General features: G+C 34.0%; 1 pseudogene; it reads left to right on the forward strand.

Moving 5' to 3' along the window:
- The first annotated feature begins 2,111 nt into the window (after positions 1–2,111).
- On the forward strand, positions 2,112–3,755 carry LOC102954703 (annotated as a pseudogene).
- The last annotated feature ends 5,057 nt before the right edge of the window (positions 3,756–8,812 follow it).

An 8,812-nucleotide genomic window follows, 5' to 3' on the forward strand; every position in this document is an offset into this window, starting at 1 on the left:
CTCTCTGACAGTGTTTTCCTGCTTTTCACTCCCTCCTCATCTGCCAACAGAACCATACTGATTTCTGAAAGCTTTCTATATCGACTCTGCTTTCCTTCTAATTCAAGTGATGCAGTTTGCATTCTTCTAGAGCAGATAGTGTAATGCAGTGAAAACTGCAAAAGGTATATTGAAGAGTAACACATTTTAAAGACAAAAGGGCAAGTAAGTAGAGCTGTGCAGGGCAAATAATCAGACTGTGATTCCAACATGACAACATCTGAGCCAGTCCAAATGAGAGCAAATACTACCTGTTAAAGAAATCCCTTTGTTGGGCAGAAACGACTGAATCCTTTTCTACCTTCTTGGTCAGCCATTAGCTGGGTGCCTACTTTCTAAGAGCATAGCTGCTGCTCTAAAACATAGGTGTACCCTGAAAGTCCTAAGCACTGGAGATTTTAACACATTGCAGTTGGACATTGTAGTACTTCTAGGATGAGATAGTCTAAGTGGTGTTTCTGTTTTTCCAAGTCTGACACAGCAAGCCAAAAAATAAAATAAAATAAAATAAAATAAAATAAAATAAAATAAAATAAAATAAAATAAAATAAGGTCTAACAAATTTCTTTACCTCACATTAATAACCTTATAAACCAATATATTTCTAAGTCTATCTATAATTAGAGCTGATAATTCAGAGTATATTATTAAAGTAAAACATAGATAAAGAATTATCTATGTCCATATTACCCAAAGCAATCTATGGATTCAATGTAATCTCTATCAAAATACCAACAGCACTTTTCACAAAACTAGAACAAATGATACTAAAATTTATATGAAGCCACAGAAGATCCCAAATAGCCAAAGCACTCTTGAGAAAGAACAAAGCTAAAGGTATCACAATTCCAGATTCAAGATATACTACAAAAATGTATAATCAAAACACTATGGTACTGGCACAAAAGTAGACACAGCTCAATAGAACAGAGTAGGGAATACAGAAATAAATGCACATTTATAAGGTCAATATATTTACGTCAAGAAAGGCAAGGATATACAATGGGGAAAACACAGGTCTCTTCAATAAATGGTGCTGGAGGGAGCCTGGATGGCTAAGTCGGTTGAGTGTTCAACTCTTGATTTTGGCTATAGTCATGATCTCAGGGTTGCAGGATTGAGCCCCATGTTGGGCTCTGCACTGAACGTTGGGGCCTGCTTAGAATTCTCTCTCTCTCTTTCCCTCTGCCCCTTTCTCATGTTCACACACACTGTCTCTCAAATAATAATAAAAAAATGGTGCTTGAAAAACTGAAGAGCTATATGCAAAAGAATGAAACTGGACCATATTCTAATACCATACACAAAAATAAACTCAAAATGGTACAAGACCTAAATATGAGACCTGAAACCATAAAAATCTTAGAAAAGAATACAGACAAAATTTCTCAGATAAAAATAGCAATATTCTTCCAGATATATCCTTTGGGTGAAGGGAAATCAAAGCAAAAATAAACTATTAGGATTACATGAAAATAATAAGCCTCTGCTCTGTGAAGGAAACCACCAACAGTACAAACAAGCAACCTACTGAATGGGAGAAGATACTTGCAAATTATATATCTGGTAAGGTATTAATATCTAAAATATGTAAAAAACTTACAGAACTCAACATCATAAAAACAAACAATCCAATTAAAAAAGGGAAGTGTGGACATGGAGGTGCATGATGATTGGCTACCAGGAGGAACTGGAGGGAAGCCAGCAGCAGGCAAACTGTAGAGAGGCTTCTAGCTCCTGTGAGTGAGGAACCATTATCCTTATGGGCCACCATCCAGGAAGTAGACTGTAAAGGAAGAAACTACTGGGGTTGCTTGGGAGGAACCGAGATTCTAGGTAAGGATTCACTGAACTTTTTTGGCATGTGTTGACAAGAGGGATTCAGAGGTTTTAGTCACTTAACCTGACATAGCTAATGTCTCTGCTGAGCCAGACTGTTTGTGGTGGGGAAGAAAGTGGCCCAGATTGAGCGAACCTCAGGTCTTCTGAAAAGAGTCCATCTGAAAAGGCCAGTCTCTGTGCCCTTTTTCCATGGCGACCTCTAGGATGAGCTGATGCTATAGTGGCTTATCATGGCCCAGTGGAGAGTGTGGCTTATAACTCATGAACTGGGAATTTGACTTTGCGGCACCCTGAGATTCTCTGTATGGTATCCAACTGCTGGAAAATGAGCCAAAGTCCTCACTGGAGCACATTATATGCCTATTCTGAAGGTGGTAACCTTTCTTAAAGCACTACTCTTTGAACTTACAATATTGAATGATAAGGACTTCATAGAGACTTATGATAGCTGTTCACACATTATAAAACATCTATCTAGGGTCTCCTAGTAGGAGGTGGAGAACTCTTGCAAGTTGCTGCTTTTCTGAAGAATAACATGACATATGCTTTGGTCCACTAGTTGGACAAACTTTATCCCCTCAAAATTACTGTAATTTCACAAGATTTGAACTTATTTGGGGGGCAAAGGATTTTCTTTACATGGGTCAAAAAAAAAAGGACACAGAGCTAAATACAGAATTGAACCAACTCCTGGATTTACTTCTATAAGCTTGTCCATTTGGAATTTAGTTAGATGCCAACTTAAAGAATTCATTGGATAGTATTAATTTTGCTTCTGTGACACATCCACAAAAACATCCATCCTGGAAAGTTAGAACATACAAAGGAAAACCTCAAGTTTCTATCACTGAAAAGGTAAAATCCATGTATTATGATAAACAAGATATAGCAGATACAAGGCAAGTCATTGGAACTATCACTGATAAGTGTCATTTAGAAGGAATCATGCAAGGGCCTCCTGGGTGACTCAGTGAAGTGACTGATTGGCTCAGGTCACAATCTCACAGTCAGCTGGCTCTGCTCTGACAGTGTGGAGCCTGCTTAGGATTCTCTCTCTCCCTCTCTCTCTGCTCCTCCCCTATTTTCAGGCACACATGCTCTTTCTCAAAATAAAAACATAAACGTTAAAAATTTTTTAGAAGAAATCATGCCAAATGTTACCATCAGCTTGGGTCTTTCCACCAATGGATCTCCACTTCAGATTATTCTAGTTCATCCTTGTGTGACTTCTCTGGACTCTGCCATTCTTCTACTAGCATTGATGCAATGGATGATTCTGTACTTAGTGGACCTTACAAATTTCCATTCACTCCTCCTTTAGAGTCATTCAGCTTATGCTACTATACTCACAGGTCCCTGTCCCACCAATTTTGGGTTTTTATCAAATGAAATAGGAAGAATTACAAGTAAAAATAGCAATTAATTTTAAAACTTCATGAAAGTGTGAAAAATAATTTTGAATTCTGTACAGCTCCTATACCTTATCAGAATAGAATTCCAATCACACATGTGAAATGCAAAGTTGGTTTTGGCCAGCTTGAAGTGTTTTGAAAGAAAAGCTTATTGATGTGGATTATTGAACACAAATTCCCCAAATCAATGGAAATTAGTGTTTCTGGAACTGTAACTTTGGGAGCCAAGAATCATGAGAAGCAGCCATTTGACCATATTTGCATTGGAGGCACAGCATATTTAAAGCTTCATTTCACAATCTTAGATTACACATTCACTGGTTGTTATGTGGATAAGAATTCAGTTTAAGTTTGTGCATCAGTAAAACCAAAAGTAAGTACATACCAGAAACTAACTTCTTCAATGACATCTGGAATTCTGAAACTTCTGCTCTAGTCACATATGGATCATTACTACTATAATTATCTTATATTTAAATAGGATTTATATAACAGTAACATAGCTTAAAATAATAATAGTCTTTTATTTTTAATGTATATGCATATAACCTATGAGTAAAAAACATCATATGAATGATTTAATTATAATAACACTTAAGTTTAATGTTTCTAGTCTGACATAGTTTGAAAGTACATTTTAAAGATTAATGTCTATTTTGCTACTCTTTGATTTTACTCAAATATGATCCAGAGCACAAAACAGGAGCTATTCATTTTAGGCTTATCTTAGACTAGTCCTGAGTCACCCTATCATCTATGTTCCTTCCCTTCCCTATGGTAGATGTAGCTAATCAGTCACAGCCTTCTTTCTCTACTGAGTCTTCCTGGATATGGGCTCAGGCTCCTTATCATTGCAGAGCTGAAGGCAGTCATTCTTGATGGATTGTAGATGATGAACAAGATAAACTCTTTGCTCTTTCAAACCTGAGTAGTAAGCTCTTAGCACAATGTGTTGTTACAGATTACCAGATACCATATCAGAAACCACTGTAAATCTCTTTAAAAAAAGTCAATTAAAATGAAGGAATATTGTTTAAACAGGAACCTGTTCTTAATCAAAATTATCTTCTTGACTAATAAAGAATTGCATAATTCTAAAAAAAATTAAAAATAAATAAAAATAAAATAAGGACAGAGGACTTGAACAGACTTTGACTTTTCAAAAAAGACCTACAGATGGCCAACATACCATGAAAAGATGCTCAACATCAGGAAATGCAAATCAAAACCAAAAAGAAATATCACCTTATACCTGTCAGAATGCCTAAAACCAAAAAGATTAATAATAAATAATAAGAGTTGGAAAGGATGTGGAGAAAAAGAAACACTTATGCACTCTTGGTGGAAATGCAAATTGATGCAGCTGCTATGGAAGACAATATAGAGATTCCTCAATAATTCAAGTAATTCCATTGCTGTGTATTTATCCAAAGAAAATGAAAACACTTATTTGAAAAGATATATTCACACTTATGTTTATTGCATCATTATTTACAATAGCCAAGGTATGGAAGTAACCCATGTGTCCATGGATAGATAAATGGTAAAGGAGATGTGGTATCTATATATAAATTTTTTAATGTTTATTTATTTTTGAGAAGGGGGGAAGGGAGGAGCAGAGAGAGGGAGACACAGAGTCTGAAATAGACCCCAGGCTCTGAACCGTCAGCCCAGAGCCCTATGTAGGGCTTGAACTCACAAACCGCGAGATCATGATCCCAGCCGGTCAGACACTCAATGGGCTGAGCCACCCACGTGCCCCTATCTTTATCTATATCTATATCATCTATATCTATCTATATCTATATCATCTATATCATCTATATCATCTATATCTATATCTATATCATCTATACCTATATATCTATCATCCATATCTACATATCTATCATCTATCTATATCTGTATCATCCAAATCTATATCTATTTCTATATATCTAAACCTATATCTATATCATCTATATGTATCTATCTATCTGCTATCCATCTATATCTATATCTATATCTATATCTATATCTATATCTATATCTATCTATCTATATCTATCTATTATCTATCTATGGGAATATTGTTTAGTAATAAAAAAGAGATGAGATATTACCATTAGCAACCACATAAATGGACCTAGAAGATATTATGCTAAGTAAAATAAGTCAAACTGAGAATGAAAAACATCACATTATTTCATTCATATGTAGAATATTAAAAAAAAAGGAATAAATAAACAAGCAAGCAAAAGCAGAATCAGCCCTATAAATACAGAGAACCAACAGATGGTTGCCAGAGGGAAGGGGATGGAGAGGAGGGGTAAAATGGTGAAGGGAAGTGAGAGATACAGGCTTCCAGTTATGGAATAAATAATAATAAGAATAAAGGGTACAGCACAGGAAATTAGTGATATTGGAATAATGCTGTGTGATGACAGTAGGTGACTATACTTGTGATGAGCATAGCATAATGTATAGAGAAGTTGTACACCTGAAACTTATGTAATGTTGTGTGTTAACTATATACTGAAATAAAAATAAATTAAAATAAAATTAAAAAGTAAGCCATAGATATACTCTGAAAAATATGTTGTTTGGAAGTTTTTTTCCCTAATGAAAAACAACCAAAACACCAAAATAAGCACAAAATAACTCCATAAGAATTTTTCAGCATATAAGCTTATATATTTTTGCTTTATTTGTTCTATAAAATTACATTATCAAGAATAATGGTGTGGGTCAGTCGATTGAACATCCAACTATTGATTTTGGCTCAGGTCATGATCCCAGCCAGGATGGTGGAATGAGAGCCCTTATCAGGCTCTGTGCTGACAGCGTGGAGCCTGCTTGGGATTCTCTCTCTCCCTCTCTGCCTCTCTCCCTCTTGCACTCTCTGTATCTCTCTCAAAATAAATAAATAAACTTAAAAAAACTTGCACCCTGAAAACCACAAAATATTGCTGAGAAATATTAAAGAATGATTCAGTAAATGGAGAATTTCCATTCTATATGTATGGACTGGATGAGCCAACATTGTCAAGGGAGCAATTCTGTGCAAGTTTATATTATAAATACATTGTTTTTCAAGATCTCAACAGACATTTTTATAGATATTGTCAAATTGAACCTAACATTTATATGGATTTGATAGGAATTCTATAAATATACAGTAATCAAGATAGTGTGTAGCTTTGGTGAAAAAACTGATTATGTAGATCAATCAAACAGAATTGAGGGTCAAGAAACAACCTTTGCATTTTTGGTTGTATCAATCTGTAATAGGTGTCATTAGGAAACGTTATCTTCAAATTGTGTTGAGGTAATTGAGCAACCCTTTGGAAAATAAATTAATTTGACACTTTATATTGTACATAAAAATTAAGTCAAAAGATGCATAAACTTAATACGAAAACTAAACGTATAAAATGTCTAAAGTCAGTCAGAGAAAGACAAATACCATATGGCATCACTCATATGTGGAATTTAAGAAACAAAACAGATAAGGGGGAAGGAAGGAAAAAAGAGACAGAGAGAGAGAGAAAGAGGGAGGCAAACCAGAAGAGTCTCCTAACTATAAAGAACTAACTTGAGGGTTTCTGGAGGAAAGGCTGGAGGGGGATGGGCTAAATGGGTGATGGGTATTAAAAAGGGCACTTGTTGTGATGTGTACCGGGGGTTGTATGTAAGTGATGGGTCACTAAATTCTACTCTTGAAACAAATACTACACTATATATTAACTAACTAGAATTTAAATAAAAACTTGAAACAAAACAAAACAAAAAAAAAAACACATGGGACAAAATATCCATGGCTATGGGTTAGGCAAAGAATTCTTAGACGAACCACCAAAAGTATGATTCTTAATGGGAAAGAAAAAATAATGACCTATTGGACCTTCTCAAAATTAAAAACTCTGTACTTCAAAAGACAACATTATGAAAATGAGAAGATAAGCTACAGATTGAGAGAAAGTGTTTACAAAACAGGTTGGATAAAGGAAACATATTCATAATATAAAAAGAACTGTTCAAACTTAATAATTAGATACTAAATAAACCATTAAAAATGGGCCAATGATTGAATAGACATTTTGAATTAGGAGAGTTTTTACCTAATCACAATTTTATATATTACAAACATAATTAATTTTATTTTCCTAACATTTATGTTTCCTTTAACACCTATACATCTTCCACTGATATTTAATAAAGCATATTTCTTAAGGTTGTATTTTTTTAAATAAAACATTATGTTATTTTAATTTACATATGTGTGCTGTTTGGTTTCATGGCTAGCCTATGTACCCAAAATGTTAGCTTGTATTCCTTGGTTATTTAGATAAATTATAACTTAAATTTTAAATAGAGGCATAAGGAGGAAGCATAATATTTGCTTATAATGTATTATAACATTTATTGAAAATATTCTATCTCATATAGGTAGGATGTCAGAATATATTTTACTTAAAAATACCTCCTGAGTTTTTTGTTCTGATTTTTTAATAATTGAAAGAGAATCTCATGGTTTATATACATCTAAATAATTATGTTTTATACGTGAAGAAGGCTATGGTTTTTTAATATATTTAGAAGTACACACCATGAATGTTAAAGCAGATGACAGGGAGTTATTTAATATTTTTCTAAAGTCTTAGTTCACAGTGTATAATGATCTTTAATGCAAATCAAAATCAATGATTGGTATCATTTTGATCACATTTGTCATCATGGATATACTCCACTAACTTTTATTGTGCAACAAGAAGATCACTCTTAAATGTAAATTGGTGAGAAAGTTATAAAAATAGGTCCCAAATGAAAAAAAAAATATATTAAAGAAAAAAAAGAGAGAGAGAAAAGTTTTAAGAGCTGTATCTGTTCCTCAGTGATGTGGGCTACATGTTGAGGCAGATTTCTAACACATGTAATAAAGAATCATGTATATTCACCTTGGAAATAGGGTAGTACAGAGTCCCAAAACTTAAATGTGTACAGAAATTTGCATAGTGATATAAATGAAAGAATCTAGCCATAGGTAAGATTAGGAAGATGATTGATTTTTTGTAATGTCTGGTTTTCATTGAGTCATGGATACAGAAAATGTGCTTTTTCCTTCATAAACTATCTCCTCATGAGAAAAGCCAAAAAGGAAACCTTGGTGATTAATGGCTGACACTGGGCCTGAATGTCAAAAAATCATTGGGGAGGAGTAGATAGTAGGAAACTATCAAGTGCTGTGATCTAGCTAATAGATGGCTATTATTCAGCTCTGCCAGAGTGTTGCAAAGGGGTAAACATGTGTAAATTTGTCCTTTTTTTTTCTTTTTTTGAGAAGAGTACGAATCTCGGATATTATGTGGTATTGCATATTTGGATACAAATTTAATTAACACACACATTTGTGCACCAATATTTCCTTATCCAAATGAAACCTCAATTTAGGCAATATAGAGCATGTGCCTTGCCAATTTGCAACATCTAATGGTAGTGATATCTGAATTGTATAGGTATTAAATGCTGTTGTAAAATTC

The sequence above is a fragment of the Panthera tigris genome, chromosome A1, assembly GCF_018350195.1.
Source record: "Panthera tigris isolate Pti1 chromosome A1, P.tigris_Pti1_mat1.1, whole genome shotgun sequence".
Taxonomy (NCBI): Eukaryota; Metazoa; Chordata; class Mammalia; order Carnivora; family Felidae; genus Panthera; species Panthera tigris.